The sequence below is a fragment of the Dreissena polymorpha genome, chromosome 1, assembly GCF_020536995.1.
Source record: "Dreissena polymorpha isolate Duluth1 chromosome 1, UMN_Dpol_1.0, whole genome shotgun sequence".
NCBI classification, from domain to species: domain Eukaryota; kingdom Metazoa; phylum Mollusca; class Bivalvia; order Myida; family Dreissenidae; genus Dreissena; species Dreissena polymorpha.
In genome coordinates this window covers 70,263,539-70,283,313 of record NC_068355.1, presented here as the reverse complement: position 1 = coordinate 70,283,313, position 19,775 = coordinate 70,263,539, and the positions used below count along the sequence as shown (strand labels likewise).

The 19,775-nt window shown below is 36.1% G+C and overlaps 1 protein-coding gene across 1 annotated transcript in view; it reads right to left on the bottom strand.

The window, feature by feature from the left end:
• Positions 1 to 14,609, bottom strand: part of LOC127834214 (cytospin-A-like) — a 217,276-nt gene extending 202,667 nt beyond the window's left edge. The window contains 1 exon segment of the mRNA XM_052359874.1: positions 14,504 to 14,609. The gene's annotated coding sequence lies outside the window, so the exon portion shown is untranslated.
• Positions 14,610 to 19,775: the final 5,166 nt, after the last annotated feature.

Genomic DNA, 19,775 nt, shown 5'->3' with positions numbered 1-19,775 from the left:
AATACTCAATGACAGATGGGTAAACATGTATGCATTAAATAATGAATGAACACTTCTTTAGATTGCGGTGGCCTAAAAAACACTTCACTCATATCAACAAGTTCAACCACTTCATCCCCTTCATAGCACAAAAGACAGTGTTAGTTTTGATAATCAAAATCTATCTTGGGGCAATGTTGTCCTTCAAGAGATGAGGACAAATGTGTCAGATAAATTAATGAGTTCATCTTACATGAATTTAATAAATCATACATTTTAGAAATTGGTTTTCTGAACTGTTGAAATGTCAAACCATTTGATTAACAAAAAAATCTTAATCATAATTATAATTAAGTCATCCACAAGCTGGAACCTATACTCACAAACGAGTGATAAGTGGTTGCCCCTTCGCAAGGGGAAAGTTGAATTTGGCATCTACAATTCAGTTTAAAAGCTGACAATATGGCCAGGCAACTAACTTTTTAAAGCTTTTAAACTATTTATGCAGTTTATGAGATTTACAAACAAGAGCACCGCATAACGGGTGCCAACGCTCAGCTGCGGGTGCAGTTTTGAATAAATGAAAGATTGTCAGAATTTTTTTTAAATAAAGGTCACAGTGACCTTGACCTTTGACCTAGTGACCCAAAAATGGGTGTGGCGTGTAGAACTCATCAAGGTGCATCTTCATATGAAGTTTCAAAGTTGTATGTGGAAGCACTTTGATTTTAGAGACAAATGTCAAGGTTTTAGCACGACGTGGACGGCAGACGCTGAGCTGGCTATGGCAATACCTCGGATTTTCTCCGAAAACAGCCTTGCTAAAAACCACCTGCTAAAAACAGGCCTATTTAGAGTCAATAATTAGGCACATTAACGCAATGGAAGTTTCGTGTTAACAATGTTGTACTGTCCAGTTCTGGCCTTATTTATACCCCTGTCACACTAGGCCACGTTCCCACAGTGCAAACGTGTACGACGTAGCGACGACGCAGTAGACAAGTCTTTGCGCGTGGTATGGTCTTTATGGACGTGAAGGACGTGGGTGAACTTTGAACATGTTCAAAACTTACGTGGCAAGGACGTGGTCATATCAGTACTTGGTAAGAACTTGGTAAGGTCGTAGTAATGACGTAGCTAAAAGGTAGTAAGAAACTCATTGACGCAACACTCGTGTAGTGCAGACGTGGACGAGTGTGTGACATTTGCATCACGTTGTCTCTAGATTGTCACTACGTTCTTGCTACGTCCATTGGGTTCCCACTACGACCCTTCCACGCTAGTGTTGCGACAATTATAATGCGGTTCAAAAGACCGCATTAGGTTCTTTGTACGTTGTTCCCATGCTTATCATGTCTAAGATACGTTTACAGCAGGCTCAAGCCACGACCATGTCACGTTCTGGTGGTCAAGTATAAAAACTGGATTAATTTCCCTTTCACTTCCATTTCAATAAAGAATGGACAACCAAGAACTTTTCCAGCATGTTGCTGTATTGGCTGGACAACAGGCTCTTCTCGATGGACAGGTCGCACTTTTGCTTGTGAGGAGAAGGCGGAGAAGAAAAAGAAGACAGCCCAGGTCTTGCTGGTTGCGGCCTTGGCTGTCAGCAGAAAGATGGCTGCAATTCGGCCCCTATGACAGACTTATGGCAGAATTAAGGATGGAATATCAGCACTCATTCTTCAATATGTTTTAGACTGCCTTCTGAAATGTTTGATGAGCTTCTCAACTGAGTTGTTCCAAGATGTCAGAAGTCAGACACCCCCTTCAGGAAAGCGCTTGATTCAGGTCTGGAACTTGCGATTACGTTACGTCACTTGGCATCTGGCGACAAGTACCCGTCCTCGTAGTACGCCTTTAGAGTTACTAGGAACAAAATATCTTTTTTTATTTCTGAAGTGTGCCGGGCAATTGTTAACGAATATAAGGACGATGTAATATCATGCCCAACATCATAAGTCGAATGGCGCACTATTGCGGCAGAGTTTCAGACAAAGTGGAATGTACCACACGCCTGCGGAGCAATTGATGGCAAATATGTGGCTATCAGATGCCCAAATAACACTGGATCATTGTTGCACAATTACCAAGGCTTCTTTTCGGTGGTTCTTCTGGCTTTGGTGGACGCCAGTTATAAGTTTGTGTGGACAGATATTGGTGGATACAGTCCATGTCTGACGCTCAGATATACAACAAGTCCAAATTGAAGGAGTGTTTGGAAAATGGAACAATTGGATTCCCAAATCCAGACCAATACCCAATGATGATCAAGACATGCCATATTTTATCTTGGGTGATGACGCTTTTGGACCACGAACCCACCTGATGAAACCATACTCCCACTGAGGACTTTCGAAGCAAGAGTTGATAACCAACTATATAATTTCAAGAGGGAGACGTGTAGTACAGAACGCTTTTGGTATACTGGCACAGAGATGGCAGATAGTATTGACCACAATGATGCAAGGACCTGACATAGTGATACATGTAACTGTACTCAAGGCTTGCATATGCCTTCATAATCTAATGAGAAAACGGTATCCCGTTACGCAGAATGCCCAACTTGACGCGGAGGATGACCAACATAATGTAGTACCAGGCATGAAGTTGAAGCAATCAAAGAACCTAACAGGGATACTGTAGAAGGTCGGCAACGCGAGTATCTGAAGTTGTACTTCGATAGTCCCGCAGGATCTGTACCATGGCAAGAACATATGGTAACAAAACAATAGAGTAGTTGGATAAGCGATGTGGACCTACTAATACTGATAACTAAATGTGTTCCTGGTTTTACTTATGATTGCATTTTACATTATGAGATATGTATAGTTTACTTGGTATCAGTAATTAAATTATGGTTTGTTAACTTGGTTATGAAATTAAATTTGATTTAATATGTACGACTAAATTTATAAAATCTGAACTCTGTTGATTCATAGTTCCTACTGCAGTTAATGTATAATAAAAAAGTCTTTCTATAGAAATTCTGTTAAAGTGATACCTACGTAAAATGCCATCTCGGATCAGCCTGTGCAATTCTCACAGGCTAATACGGAACACCTCTTTCATTGAACTTTTGTGAAAACATAGAATGTGGTGTTAACGTGATGGGCGCGTGGTAAAACCACAGTGCTATCATGGCGGTCGTAGTAGCAACCTAGTACGAGTGCAGGCTTTTTCCGCTCCATTTTGGGAAAACGCCACACTGGAATTTTGGGAATTTCGCGTCGTGAAAATCCCCATTTTGGGAGAAAAAAAAATCGCAAAATTGGCTCAATTGGGAAAAATTATCGCATGTAAAGTGTTTCTTATATTTCAAAGAAGCCGTTAACTGGTAAAAAACGACTATTTTGATAACTTATGATTAAAATTTTACAAAATATTATGAACATGTGTGATAAGTGCAGGTTTTTTAATCTGAATTTGCGGAAAAGGCCTGGCCTTTTTTGAGGTGAAAAAAATCGCACGAAGCGCCGGATTTTGAGGAAAATAAGGAAAGTCTTAAATAATAATTAACATATTTTACAGTTTAAAAAAAAATTCATGGCAGCAGATAATTTAATTATGCAATATTTCTATTTTCTACACCAGATGAGGTAAACTTATATATTTTAAGGTTAAAAAAAAAAAAATTTTTTTTTTGTTGTTTGGAATTGGAATTTATTTTTTTCAATAGGGAAAAAAAAAACCAGATTTGCATTGGGAATGGGGCCGAATTTCGGACCCGTGGCATAGGGCGGAAAAAGCCTGGAGCGTAGTTACAGCATAGCAAGAACGTGTTGGGCGTGGTACCCGCCTGAATACACGCGCAATAAGAACTTAGTGAGAACGTGTTGGACGCAGTAAGAACTTAGCGCAAACGTGGTATTAGCGTAGCAGAATCTTGAGAAATGCATATTTTACAATTTTTACCCCGTCCTCGCTACGTCCTACGACATTTTCAGGACGCAGTGAGGTTTTCATGAACGTTGCCTAGTCAGGTTTTTTTTTCCTTCTTTGGGACCCGCCGAAAATCGGCCCTTTCCCCTCGGATTTTTTTCCCCTCAGCTGGTAAATTTTCCCCTAGATTTCATTTTCCCCTAAAAAACCTTTAAATATATAAGTTAACCAGTTAACCTGATCCACTGTAGAAACTAGAAAAATCTTGCATAATTAAATTATCTGTTGCCTTGAATTTGTTTTAAAAACAGTAAAATATGTTAAATTGATTATTTTAGACTTTGCTTATTTTCCCCAAAATCCAGCTTTTCGCACAATTTTTTTCCCCAAAATTCCATGTTTCGCGCAAATTTTTTCCCCTCAAAAAAGGCCAGGCCCTTTCCCCAAAATCAGATAAAAACCCCTGCTAGTGTGACGGGGCCTTTAGTCTATAGCAAGTATTAGAGAAACATGGCATGTACGGTAATTGGTTCCAATCTCTTAACTATTTTGTGGGGCAAATAAAGTAAAAAAAGATGATTTGGTATCTGTGCAACCAACCATAGAATGTTAGCATCTATTGCAGTACACATATATATTATAGATTATGCTTGATTTAAAAGACATTCAACATTAAGCTTTCCTATCTCCGGAAGTTATGATCAGCACATGATGCACAATAAAAATATGTGTATTGCAAAATATCAATAATACATAATAACAATAACATTGAACACATTTGGAGAAGCCTCAAAAATAATAGTAACAGGAACACATTGTGTTTGAGCTTTTGAGTGGCAAAAATATTGATAAAGTACATGTGTAGGTTGGACTTTGTACAGATATGAGTCCTGTTCCCAAAGTTATGTTTTAACAAGTGGTCCAAGATGGCCCTAGTTCGCTCACCTGAGAGGAGTCGGTTCATTCAATCTTTACCAAATGTCAAACTTGACCTAGATATTGTCCAGACAAACATTCTGGTCAAGTTTCATCATTATTTCATCTGCGAGTCATGATCAATATACCTATGAGGTTTCATGATCCTAGGATTAAACATCTTGAGTTATCTTCCTGAAATCATTTTTCTAAGTTGAGTCACCGTGACCTTGACAGCGATTGTGTGAATACGTTATTTGGCACTGTGACCTTGACCTTTGACCTAGTGACCTGATAATCAATAGGGGTCATCTGCGAGTCATGATCAATATACCTATGAAATTTCATGAACCTAGGCATAAGCGTTCTTGAGTTATCATCCAGAAACCATTTTACTATTTCAGGTCACAGTGACCTTGACCTTTGACCTAGTGACCTAAAAATCAATAGGGGTCATCTGCGAGTCATGATCATTGTACCTATGAAGTTTCATGACCCTAGGCATAAGCGTTCTTGAGTTATCATCCAGAAACCATTTTACTATTTCAGGTCACCCCGACCTTGACCTTTGAGCTAGTGACCTGAAAATCAATAGGGGTCATCTTCGAGTCATGATCAATGTACCTATTTTTTGTTTTTTCACCGATCTCGACCATTTTCGAACTCGTCCAAGACATCAATTGAACCAATGTTTTGACCAACTTTCATGATGATTGGGAAAAAATTGTTACTTCTAGAGTGTTTACAAGGTTTCTCTATAGCCAAATAAGGAAAACTGCCCCGCCCGCTCAACGGATCGGAACCACTTTTGAATTCAACCAAGATATCATTAAGACAAAGTTTGACAAAGTTACATGAAGATTGGGCATAAAATGTGACTTCTACAGTGTTTACAAGGTTTTTCTTTTTTTATCCTAGTGACCTAGTTTTTGACCCGGCACAACCCAGTTTTGAACTCGGTCGAGATTTCATTGGGACAAAGCTTCTGACCAAGTTTCATGAAGATGGGACAAGAAATGTGGCCTCTAGAGTGTTTACGAGCAAATGTTAACGGACAGACGGACATACGACGGACAAAGACCGGTCACAAAAGCTCACCTGACCACTTATATTAACATCTGGCATACAGCAAAGTTAGAGGGTCAGTTAGCTGAGTGGTAAATAGTTACACACTGCAATGATCGATATCTGGGGTCTAACAAATTCTAGAGCAGAACTAAAAATAGATTGGGAAATATGACTCAGCAGGTTAAACAATAGAGATAGATACTGCAAAATTGTGAACATGTTGTCTTCATTTCAGCTTTCTCTTAGTTGATAGGCTTACCATAAGTAATAATGACTAAAACAGTTGTTAATTATGAAAATTCTGTGTTATGAAAAATTAAATAAAACAGTTAATGGTACATAAAACTGACATAATAAAACCAAACTTTACTACACAGGACACAAATGTTCTGACAAAATTTCATGAAGATTGGGCAACTGAATTAAATAAAACTAGAGTGTTAACAAGATTTAACTATAGCCATATAAGGAAAAATGCCCCGCCCTATTGGAATTCATGTTTTTCAAGCAAACATAATTATTGTGGCCTCTAGAGTGTTAACAAGGTTTTACTTAAGCCATATATAGCCATATAAGGAAAAATTCCCCGCCCCTGGTGGCCATGTTTTTAAAGCAACAACAACTCATCCAAGATATCATTGGGACAAATCTTCAGATCAAGTTTCACGATGATCGGAAAATAAATAATATTTAAGATATTTAATTCTGAAATCGAAAATGTCTGTACAGTAGAATTTGTCAGAATGTATATCATGCATGTACGATGTGAATCTTAATTTTGTTTAATTGTTGTTTTTAAATTCCTGCAGCGATGTCTATTCATTTGACACACGCACACTAACTCCGATCCTAATAAAAAGACGAATTCTTTGGTTATTGTAGGAAAATATGAACGAAATATCTTCGTCACCATCAGCTCGGGGAGCTAATTTGTCTTTGCTGCATTTTATGAAATTCGTCTTCAATATCTTGCCTATTTTGTGTTATTGTAACATGTATTTATAAATATATTACAATTTAACACATATAAAAATCGTTTAGTCTCGCTTAAATTGTTTGACAAAAGAATGCCATATTGTACAGAATCATCAAACAATAAAAAACATATTCAAAAGTTTGCTATCTTCCAGAATGTAAAAATATCATTAATTAATTCCACTTAATCTTCTTGTGCTTAAAACAAAATATTTTAAAAAGGGACACAACTCTGTCAATTCAACATAATTTTTCATTTGCATTTACTTCCCTTGACATGATAACCTATATAGTGTTCAAAAGCTGTTATTACTATATAAATATAAGAAAAATGACCCCCCAGCGGCCATGCTTTTTTACCGATCCGAACCATTTTCGAACTCAACTGTCATATCCAAAAAACACATGTTCTGACCAAATTTCATGAACATTGGACCAAAAAAAGTGACTTCTAGAGTGTTCCCATGTTTTCACTATATACATTTAGAGAAAACTGCCCCGCCCCCCTGGCGGCCATGTTTTTTCACCGATCTGGACCATTTTCGAACTCGTCCAAGAAATCAATAAAACCAATGTTTTGCCCAACTTTCATGATGATTGTGACTTCTAGAGTGTTTACAAGGTTTCTCTATAGCCAAAAAAGGAAAACTGCCCCGCCCACTGGCAGCCATGTTTTTCAACACACAGGAACCACTTTTGAACTCAATCAAGATATCATTAAGACAAACATTTTGACAAAGTTACATGAAGATTGAACATAAAATGTGACTTCTACAGTGTTTACAAGGTTTTTCTCTTTTTTTTTACCTGGTGACCTAGTTTTTGACCCGGCACAACCCAGTTTCAAACTCAGCTGAGATTTTATTGGGGCAAAGCTTTTGACCAAGTTTCATGAAGATGGGACAAGAAATGTGGCCTCTAGAGTGTTTACGAGCAAATGTTTACGGATGGATGGACATACGACGGACAAAGACCGGTCAGAAAAGCTCACCTGAGCAATCAGGTGAGCTAAAAATTATCTGCCCCTAGTACCTTTTATGTAGTTGGTCAAAAATAATGTTTGTATTATTTTGAAATTATTAAATAAGTTTAATTAAATTACATCCAGAAGGCCAAGAGCCAAAGTGGACATACTAAGCATTCAGTGTTTACAGGGATCAAGCAACTGGGCGAAGTAGGCGATTATATCGCCGCGGCTTCCCTCCAATTGCCCGGATGAAAAGCACCGGCGAGAATCTCTTCGCCCTTAAATCTGGAAATTATTATATCCACAGCGCTATCAAAGTGGCTTCGGTTTATTCCAGAATACACGCTGAAGTCAATCAATTGACCGAATCGCAGAAACTACGCCCCCTAGCCTAATAAATTACCTATTGAAAATTGATAAGCAACTATTCACAGCGCTCGTCATACGGGTATTTAGCAGGAATCTCTCTTGACCAATCAATGTTACAAACTCCATTTCCGCTAATAGAAAACATGACAACATCGGGCGAGACACTTTGTTAATTGATGTCAATTTACGCAATAAGTGTCTTCAAAACAATGTGGATTAAAAGAATGTCGATCTCTATGTATAGACCGTTCCATAATTTAGTAATTACCCAATTATCTCCCCTGAATACTCTCCGCGTCCGCCATTACACTACTGCCAAACAACTGGTAACATATATAAGAGAGCACCGATTATTCAACGGGTGAATTTCTTTCTTTTTGTAAAACTTGTTTGTTTGTCATGCAAATTGTATGAAATAAAGTTTTTCTGCTAGAGGAGATGTTAAGTTAGTGTTATAACAGAAAAATGTTTGAAAAACGTGCATTTTTTAGGTATTTGTCTAGGAAAATAAACACGTTGACACATTAAAAAAAAAACATTTAATTAAACTAAATGCAATATTTATCATTTGATTATATGCATCAATCTTAAAATCGCGTAATCCTTTGCATTCCAGTGTTGAATTGCCCGTTTGTTCTGCATAATCCGATTATCTCGTTTTGATCAGATATTATCCAGACTTAACTAACAACATTGCTTCATCCCGTGGTGTCATAAACCACACTGGGTGGCAGATGACAGTCTGGTCATTAAACACAATTGTTGATGCCATCATGTCTTCTCTTTCTGTACCAGGTAGTATTAAGCAGTCATTTGGTTTAATATTTTACCTCCGACATACTTAACAGTTGCGTTCATTAGATATGTTACATATTGTACAAATTAAAAGTTATGTCCAATATAGAATATCAGAAATTGTACACCGTAAAGATACTAGCCCGTTTAATCCCTGGTTTAATTTATGAAAAAAAGAATTTGATAATTAAAAAATTTACCTAAAAACATAACATTTAGCGTATTTAGCGGGTATCGGTTAATTAAAACTACGGCCTTTACGTATGAAGATTTAATGTTACGGCAATGCACGAACGACATCATAAAACAAGAAATTACATATGACACGAACGGGGGTAAATAATGTTAATATAGATATATGTGTGTTAAAATGTTAGATATTTGCCACTCATACTCACTAGTAACGAGTTTTCAATATACATGAATACACAGTTCAAATTGCATCATGTAAAGTTGTGTTTTTCAGTTGTATGTTAATATTCCTCAATAGCGTCATTCTCTGTACAAAACCCATCAAATTAAAATTACATGTTAATACTGTCATGCACTTCGCTTTTAATAGGGCTTTGTAGTACGTTTATTTTCAATGCACCCCTTATACTTTATATTACTCACGTGTTTATCACACTAACGTACTCATGCCATTCATAATTATATTTTTATAATTAGATGTATTACTATTGTAATTTATTGAAGCTTTTCTGCAAAAAATATTACGGCTTATGCATAGAGCTCTTTGTTGTGTCAAATTGTCGGCCTTTCAGTCTTCAGATAATCTTTAATTTGATGCTTATGCCGCGTTTTTAAAGTTGCAAATAAATGTATTAATAAATTCGTTTGGGGCTTAATAATATATTTTTGAAATATTATTTAGGTGTTTTTTTCTGAGTTTTTTTGTGTGGATTAATTGACTAAACATTTGGTGTCGTTATCCATATGTTTTGCGTTACTTCAAAGACCTATAAAATACATTTTTTAGTATTTTTTAGCTTTATAGCTGTTAAATGATTCACAGATGAAAATATAGATATATCACATAGATCACATTCTCTTCATCTTCCGAATAATCACATAAAATATCGTCAAGATCAATATCACTTTCTCATGATAAAAAGCTCGTTTTTTTAACGTGACAAAATTCCATCTAAAAAAAAATAAATATAAATCCAAACCACAATTTTTTTATCTTTGATATCAGTTAGAACAAGAAAAATAAAGGAAGGCGTATCAAAAATATCATACTTAATATAAAATGTTATGATTTTGGAATGTAGATATTTACCACATGAGACCAATTACAAACAATTAGCGGTAATTAATTGCGCGAGAATCTTTAATAAGTATTAATTAAAATATAAATTGCTTGATGTTGCGGCTATTAAAATCAACACAACAATACATGCGTGAATTGTTTGTGAAACGTTAAAAGTAACAAGTCTAATCAAAGACATAGTATGAGCGACTGAACCAGCAAATTTTCGCCGATGATTACCACTTGATTACAGATATAAAAAAAACAAACTACACGAAAGCATTTTAAACATTTTATTTGTAACAATCAATCTCAACTTCAAACAATCATTTAAACAACAAAAATGTGATAATCGCCTCACATTAATTCATTAAGTAATTTATTTATCCGACAACGGTTAAGCGGGTATTCTCTACGTTTTTGGCTTTTGGAATCGCAGTCTCGCACCAGTTAGCAGCAGTGTAATGGCGGACAGTCACGTGACTGACAATATGGCGGCGGTCAATTTATCGATTATGGAACGGTCTATTAATGATATCTGTTCTTGGAAGTCAGGCAGGGTATGTATATTTTATGCAACACGTCTGTATTGTACGTTTTTCAAACAGTGAAAACTTGCTTTTCACGAATAGAAGATGCCTTAAAATGGTCCTGGGCGGGAAAAGATGAGTTGATGCCGATGAACTGCGAACAAGAACATTTATCCCCAATTATGATGATTCTTAATACTCATTATCTTGGTCATGATCATTCTGTATCGAGAACTGGGACTGTAAACACAACATTGAATCTGCTTAACCTGAAATGTCTCTAACAAGTTGGTTACTGGGCGATTCAACCAAACCAAGTTCTATTTAATTACAAATAAAACACACGTATAAATGTTAAGTTAAATTCTCAAATGAGAATAATAAATTGTAATCCACAACACACTTCCAATTTTTTTTGTTAACACTATGTTAACAAAAGCTTCCAATATACAGTCACAGTGCCCCAGATAAGCTGCGTATCTGCGTCTTTCACCCTATTAAAATGTTTAAAAACGCTTAAGAAATACAATATCATGCGTTATGAAAACGTTATGAGGGGGAATTTTCACTGCGTTTCCCTTTTTGGGGGAGTTTTTTACTTACTCTCTCATTATTACATTTGTACATGTTTGCACTATATTCATTTCTTTTTTCATAATTAAGTATGTTTGACAAGATTAAATTGAAATAGAATTGAGATATAATAATCACAAGACACATATTAAAAAAAAAAATTAAAAAAAATTCTTTTTTTTTTACATCCGAGGGAATTTCCCTTACCGGGTAGATATCGGATTTCAACCGATACTGTTGCATATTTTACTGATGTATAAATGAATAACGCATAAAAACAATTATGAAAGTATATATTTATACCTGGATTTTAAATTTGATTCAGGAACGCTTATGCGTTAAAGTATGAAGAAAACTAGATAAATGATAATATAAGTATTTAGTATGTAAATAATGTAGAACAAAATTCAGATCTCACTATGAAATTAGAGTCAAGACTAAAACTCTTGCCCTTTACATAAAAAATAGGACTGTATGTTATAATTTTGTTGAGAAATGTTTTGGTGGAAACTGTCCGCTATATTATTATATTAAACCAGTGTTAAATTTATATTTATTTTCAATACCACAATGCTCTATATTGCAAAGTTCTATTTCAAGTTAGTAAATGACTTTGCGTATACTCCCAACTGACTTTACATTTTGTCTACAAATTTTTGCTGTCAGATTTAACAAATGATGTACTGCAAACTTGGAATGATAAGGAAAAGTAGAAGGAAAGGTAATACAGCTGAACACCATTTTTTTCGGTCACGGTGGTCGGGACCAGCGAAAATACATGCCAACACTCAATTTTACATACAACTTATATAAGCAGAGCTCCAGATAAGGGCCGTAAATATGGCTTTTTCATGAAGGTTTACGCATTTATTTTTATAAACTGGACGTACAATTACGACTTTAGTATCCCTTTTACGCATTTACGAAAAATCTGGCCATACCGATACCTCGGCGTCAGCGTGGCATAATTTGTTGGTCTCAAACATAACGGCGCTTTTCATTAATTTAAATTACCGAAAAGTTGTAGACTGGGTTCCGGTATTATTATATATTCTGTGGCGTAATTTGCAGTAACTCGTAAGCCCGTCAAAAACAATATGTCTGTGCACAATGGAAGGCATGCTAAACCGAAAGCGGTTCAAATAAACACTTTGTTGTCATATAATGGCTACATACGGTCCTCTAACCATTCTGACATTCAATCTGTAAGCCCAGTTGAAGTGTTTGCTTAAGCTTTTAACTGTTATAGTTGGCATAGTCTTTGCCAACTTTGATAGTTGACTGCTTAAGCAATGAAACTTTTGAGATGAGACAGTGACATTGGTGTTCATTTACTTAGCTTAAAAGTTGGCTTGTGTTTTCTTGTCAAGCAAAATGAAGAAATAGTATTTAGTCATCAGTTTTAATGTGTAGTTGTATTTGCATCAAAATTCAGAATGGAAAACCTAAGAAAGTAACTGTTTACGATGCCAAATATATTTATTATAATTGCTGCAAATGTTTCTGTAAAGTCAGGTATACACCAATCAATATCCAAGAACACGGGTAGTACAGTACTACCTGCATTTTTGGATATGGTAGTACAGGTACTATTTGATTCTCAGCGTTACTCCTTTTCTTTCTGTCAGTTGCAGTACCGTTACTAATGTCACAGATCATTATTTGGAGCTCTGTATAAGTAGATACAACATTGCAAATTTATATCAGCACTTTGACATACCTAATGACAACAACTTTTGAAAGGCATCTATAATTATTTAACATGAAATTCATACAGAACTCGTGTACAACTGAGTTTACTACTAATGTATATAAGGCACAAATAACTGCAATGACAAGACGATTTGTATCAGTTTGGTTTCATATCAGGGCTCGAATTTAACTTTTTTTTCTACTTGCAAAAAATTGCGAGAAGCTTAAATACCAACTCGCAAAATCAAAAACATTATCGCAAATTTTGATGGAAACATAAAAAACCTTGGACATTAGTTTAGTACTATTTAAACAGAATAAAAGTACTTTACATTTACACATTTTATTTCTGCAACCATACAAAGATATCAGTTCCTTTGACCATAACGGCCCACATCAGGTTGATTGACCATCTTCATCTACAACAAGTTTGAGTCTTATTTTAATTTATTTTTCCCACTAATTCACTATTTTAGTAGAAGGATTTAAAATCCGTTTTTTTCTAACTAAACGGTTAACTTTGCTTTATCTTTTGTATTATGATTATTTTGTGTTATTTCCGTCTGTGGGAATAAAGTGACAAGTTATTTTTCGCTTCAATGAACATGTGTGAATAGTCGACTGTTTCACTTCCTTTGTACCCATACCATCCGCGTATCTGTATATACCAGTCTACATACAAGGTGCGCGCTTACGCATAAGGTTACTTGGACGTTCTATAAATTGCTAAGATTTAGCGATCATGACGTCGAGCAGCATTATACCTACACATTCTTTTCACTATTTATTTACTCACAAAAAAATACTAGTGGCTTTAAACTTAACTCGCAATCGGTATTTTTTACTGGCATTTTGCGAGTGTGCGAGTGTTAATTTCGAGCCCTGCATATCTGTAGACAATTATGACAAACAAGGCGTGAAAACTTAATTGAGGTTGATAGAAACGCCGTAAAATCAACTTTTGTTTTCTACTAAATATTGTTATATTATAAATATCTTCAATAAAATGAATTATTTATATAACAAAATAATTAAAAGCGAGTTGTTAATACATTTGGGGCGAGTTGTTTTTCGGTTGGGGCGAGTTGTCTAATAAACTTGGGGTAACTTGTCCTATTTTTGGGGCGAGTTGACTTGATTGAGTTGACAATGGGGCTAGTTTTCTGGCGACCATATGTTTTAATATTGGAAAAAAATATTAAAATGGCGAAAATGGGTGGCGACAGGAAATTATAACCCAGTGAAATCCCCATTCAAGTGCCCTGATTGTGGTATTCAAGCCAACTGTCGAAATGGCGTGTGAAAAGCACTGTTGAGGCTGAAATGTGTTGGTCCCAAACTAAACTGATGCAGTGCCAAAGTAAAACATTATAGTTTATAAACTATCCGAATTGTGCATATGTCCGAAAGTAATTACAAGCGAATCCAATATTGCACTCTCAATGCGTCCGTACCATCATGAAAAATACAAAAAGTAGTTCAAAGTACTAATTACTTGTTACCTACTTCGTTGAATGTGTCAAACGAAGAAAAACAATCAATATCAGAAAACTGTTCTCTTGTATAATTTGTAAATCTTTCAGGTGATCAAGCGCTAGAATTCCAACTTTAAACGAAAATATTTATCTTGGGATACACACTACTAATTCAATGAGAAACTCGTTTGCAGATTGTCGTTATGTTATGTTGGAAATACCCACGCAAAGTTGTCGTTCCTGGCTCACATACAATATGCTTTTACAAGAAAATCCTACAAGATTTGGTAAGATTTTAGAAAATCCTACAAGATTTGGTAAGATTTTTTTTTTTTATCCTATGTCCATTACCAAATGAAAATCGAAAGTATAACAACGATCGTATAAACTTTAGCTAAATACCTTCGCCATTTGTAGATCACACTCGAGTTTAAAAAAAAATCAAGAATCTGTTTTTGTCAAATACGGAAGAACGAAAATCGTTAAAATGCGATAATTTATATTTATTTATGGAAAGGGGAAGGAAATAAAATGACAAAGTATACTTGTTATCATATAATTTCCTCCATTTTCTATTAATGATGGTAAAATATCGCATTTCTTGATGATTTTATTTTATCTCTATTTATCTATCGGTTAATGTGCTGGGCCCCTCTTGGGCATTGTCGCACAATTGTGAACTATGTTCACGTGTGATTGGAATAATAATGGTTAAAATCAGGATAAAAACATTTTGCTCCACAGTTATTTGTATCCACCATGTTAGTCTTGAATATAAAGATGTGAAACTCCATCTGCTGGAGCAGTATTGCTGTACGGGGATTCACGCTACTGCATCCACGCAGCACACATCAAACTGTTGTGCAATTCAATATAAAGAAGTAAACCTCCAGCTGCTGGAGCAGTATTGCATTCTCATTATAAAATTAAACTAATAAAAATAACAATACCGCTACCAGCATCTGAAGGCTGAAAATATAACAACATCGAAGAAGTGTACGGGGATATAAACGCTACTTCTGTCAAAGAAAAAGGGTTGTTTGTTTTGTGTAAATGTTAATATAGTTAATTAGAATAGCCAGTATAAATGTTACTATAAACCGGCGGCGGGATACACATCTAAGTTGACTGAAAGCCCTGAAATCATGAATCATACTGTCAAATCCAATGGGAAATTTAATAGAGATTTGGGGTCAGTTCTGGGGTATGGGGATACTTGTGTTTATTCAAGGAAGCCTGGTTAATGTATGGGAGAGTTCGAGAGTTTTCTGTGTGTTTATGAGTCAGTTGAAGTTGGGCTTAAGACAAGAGCGTTTGTTATTTGAAAGGAGGTGCCATCAGAATTTCTGATCGTTGGCCACATTGTGGTGGCATCTGGAGAATATATGGAAGGATAAGAAAGGATAAGAGGAGAAAATTTAAATGGGGTACATTATTGAACAATACTCTTTCTCGTCCATCATATGCATTACTGTAGTAACCATTTTGTATTGTTTTGTTTTCCTTGTAAAACTTGTTGTGTTTGATGTTACAGAAACATTATGTTATTGCCATGTGATTTTGATAACTAGTAAGATGTGGTTTAATTGAAAACTCTTATAAGGGATTAACCATAAACATAATGATCTGAATGGATATTCTTATATCCTTGTAGATCCCATTTTTGTTGGGCTGAAAGAATTATGGCCGAAAATAAGAAAATAATTTGATGAAGAAAGTTGGTGGATAATGGGATAGAAGATAGAAGTTTAATGAAATGTATGATGCTTACTAGTACTAGATTTGAATAAATATTGGCCATCAGTTTCACAAAGACAACTGTAAATAACTTATACAGAGAAACACACTGACAGGAAGAATTCGTATCATAGTAAACATCGAAAAGTGAAGCAGTGATGTGTACTGTGTAGTTTCCATCGGATAACTGGAAAGAACGAAGAATAACTATTCCTTGGGTTTGGACATGAGAACTGAATATATTTGTGACGTAAATAACGGATCACAGTAAGAACAATTGTTTTTAACATTTGACATTGATCATCATGGATAATCCAAACTGAAATTTCTTATTTGTTTTTAAATGTGCATGCTTTTAGAATAGAAATTAATGCATGAAAATTAAATAGATAAATAGATAAATAAACTTTGTAATCCTCATTGCGTTATTGTGATTTCCATAGACTCCAAAATTTCAAGTCCTTTCCTTCTATCTGAGGGACAATGGTGGACTTTTGTTTACGTTCAAAGTTTATAGTTAGTTCGCTCAAATATACTATCAAAAATCCTTCGACAACTGCATCCACGTAGCACACATTAAACTGTTGTGCAATTTAATATAAAGAAGTGAAACTCCAGCTGCTGGAGCAGTATTACATTCTCATTATATACTAAAAATAATAAAAATAACCATACCGCTACCAGCCTCTGAAGACTGAAAGTGACCACCTGTTCTGGGAGACCATTCCAGAGGCGAATTCCAGTTGGGAAAAAGGAAAACTGGTAGGCATTGACGATGGTGACTGGCACTATGTACCGGTGTGCATGGCCTATGGTGTGCACTCCTGCTGGTATAAGTACACATCTGGCGTTGATGTCCACTTAGTTGTTCACGATCCCGTACATCATGACAACTTTAGCCGTTTTGCGTCTTGATTCAAGTGTTGTCCAACCGAGCTTGTTCATCATTGCAGTAACACTGCTGGTGAATCGGTAGTCACCTGTGCAGAAGCGGGCATTTCTTCGTTGGACCTGCTCCAATTTGTTGATGTTGGATAGGGTTTTCGGATCCCAAACGGATGCCGCATACTCAAGCTGGGGTCTAACAAGAGATGTGTATGCCTTTGCCTTGATGTCAGTAGGACAGGATGCCAGATTTCTACGACGGAAGGCTGATGCTGAATTGGCCTTTTTAGCGGTGATGTGGCTGTTAAACGTAAGTTGTTTCCCGTAGTTGACAATAACATATTCTCCAACTTTTGGAAAACCCCAAATCTGATCTTAAAATAGCGATAGTATAAAGCAAAAGTTTATACGATCGTTGTAATACTATCGAATTTCATCTGGTAATAGGATAAAAATACAATGGTATGTTAGTTTTGGATAAGGTTCTTTACAACAAAATTAAATACCTAAATTAAAAACAGGAAATATGTTACAATAAACTCCTCCGCCTTATACTGGAAGAATACTTTATAGGAGTCCAGATAGGCAATAAAAAACACCACACACTAACTGCACAGATGATATTTATAGCACTTATTTCGCACTCTTACTTAGAAATTAACCAAATGTTAGAAACAGTGGAAACATTTTGTAAAAAAAATAGAAACGACATCAACGATACAAAAAGTGCCTGTATTTTTACGGTCCTTCTGCAAAGCAGGAAGAAAGAAGCTTTAAATACGATGGACTCTCCATACTTGAAACAAAAAGTACTATACGTCTGGGTATTAATAGGAATAAGTCGGGATAAAACGACATGGGTCATAAAGTAAATATTGGAAGGAGAACAGTGTACTCCCTCCTAGAAGCAGGCTTAAATGGGAACACGGTCTCAAACAGGGTACACAAACACACATTTGGCTTACATACGTTATCGTAATAATGTTTTATGACTTAGAAGTACTATCTTACAAACAGAGCGATCATGATAAACTCGACACTTACAAATCGAAACCTTAAAACAAATTTAACATCTACCAGACACAACATCAAACACGGCAGCCTCCATACTGCTAGGAGTTATTTCTACGACAGCTCAAATACTAGTACATAAAAACGTCCTCAACCTGTTTTACGACATCACAGTGAGTGTATATTCTGTGGAACATGTGGTAGCCAGAAGACAACTCGCAGTTAGACCGCTGAATGACAATATAGTTTCTTCTCCAGAGCTCGGAGACTTCTGCTACAATACGGTCTGCCAAATGCTTACTCACTCCTGGAAAATGCCCCAGCCGAAGCCCACTGGAAAGCCATGTTAAATAACTGCATTAATGAGCACCGTGAAAACAACTTAAAACATGACATCTTAAATACCTTATCCCTGCTTCTTTTAAGCCGCGGAAGTGTTATAATGTGTACAAAAGTATTCATCCACATGATACATATGTCATGAGATCAGAGCTAAAAGCCCGTCTTCTTTCAGGAACATATACTTTCCCATCCAACAGAGCAGTCTTCGACCAATATCTGGTTGACCCACCCTGCAAGTTGTGTAATGGAGAACCAGAAGTTAGAAAATACTTCATTACCATATGCCAATCTCTATCAGACATAAGACTTCAGTACAACGAATGGCTAGCTACAGTTATGAGTAACTTAAGACTATGCAGAATATTGCCAAACAATATAATTGAAGACCCTGAACTATCCACACACTTACCGGTAGTTTTGGACGGTACACATCCGAAGATATGCTTCCGGGGATCGTCCCAGCAATACTTCTGAAAGGATCGAATAGTTATCCAGGGAATTGGGGTCAAGATAACATTACAAAAGATGCTACATGCTTACAGGGGACCGCCCGTTATGCTATACGGCCGTGAACTCATAAGTGACATACCCTCCTCCATGTGTTAGCGACCCGGTAAGGTCTCTCCGGAGGGCACCCACCGTGTTAGCGGGTGGTCCAGTACCGAACTCGCAGCTCACTCTTAATCCCTTCCAGCTAAATTGGCATCTAACAGGGACCATGGCGCTTGTAGTTATCAATTTAACATGCGCATGAGTTTGTCGAGTCAGATATGCACTGTTCCCTGTGACTTGAATTCAAGGACGAATTCCAAGTTGGCAAGGGAGTCCGAGAATGTCACTGTACCGAACTTAAGTGGGATTGGTAATTATACACACACTGTTTATGTAAAGTATAGCCCGGTAAGCTCACTCACTAGAGCAGTCGCCGTGTTGGAGGAATGTCACGGTTTGATTCCAAGACTTGCTGCACATTTTTCACTGCCTGTCAGCACAAGCATGCATACAGATAGACTCATATTCCAAAAAATCAGCTCAATATCTGCAAGCGTTGCATAAAAACACCCGGAAAAGAATTATTTAATACTGATAGAGAAAATGTCTAATTCAAATCTTATGTCGAAGTTGTGGTGGTTTATTTATGTTGTTGTTGGTGAAAGTAAAAATGTGTAGTGTAGTATATGATAAACATTTTATTAGGAATTCGCGTTGAAACGTTTGAGGAGGGTTAAATTCAGATGAACAATACCATAATGGCTATATGCCACACATCCTTCATGATTCATTTCTTAATAAAGGTGTCTTATTTTCAAAGTTTGCTTTCCTTATTC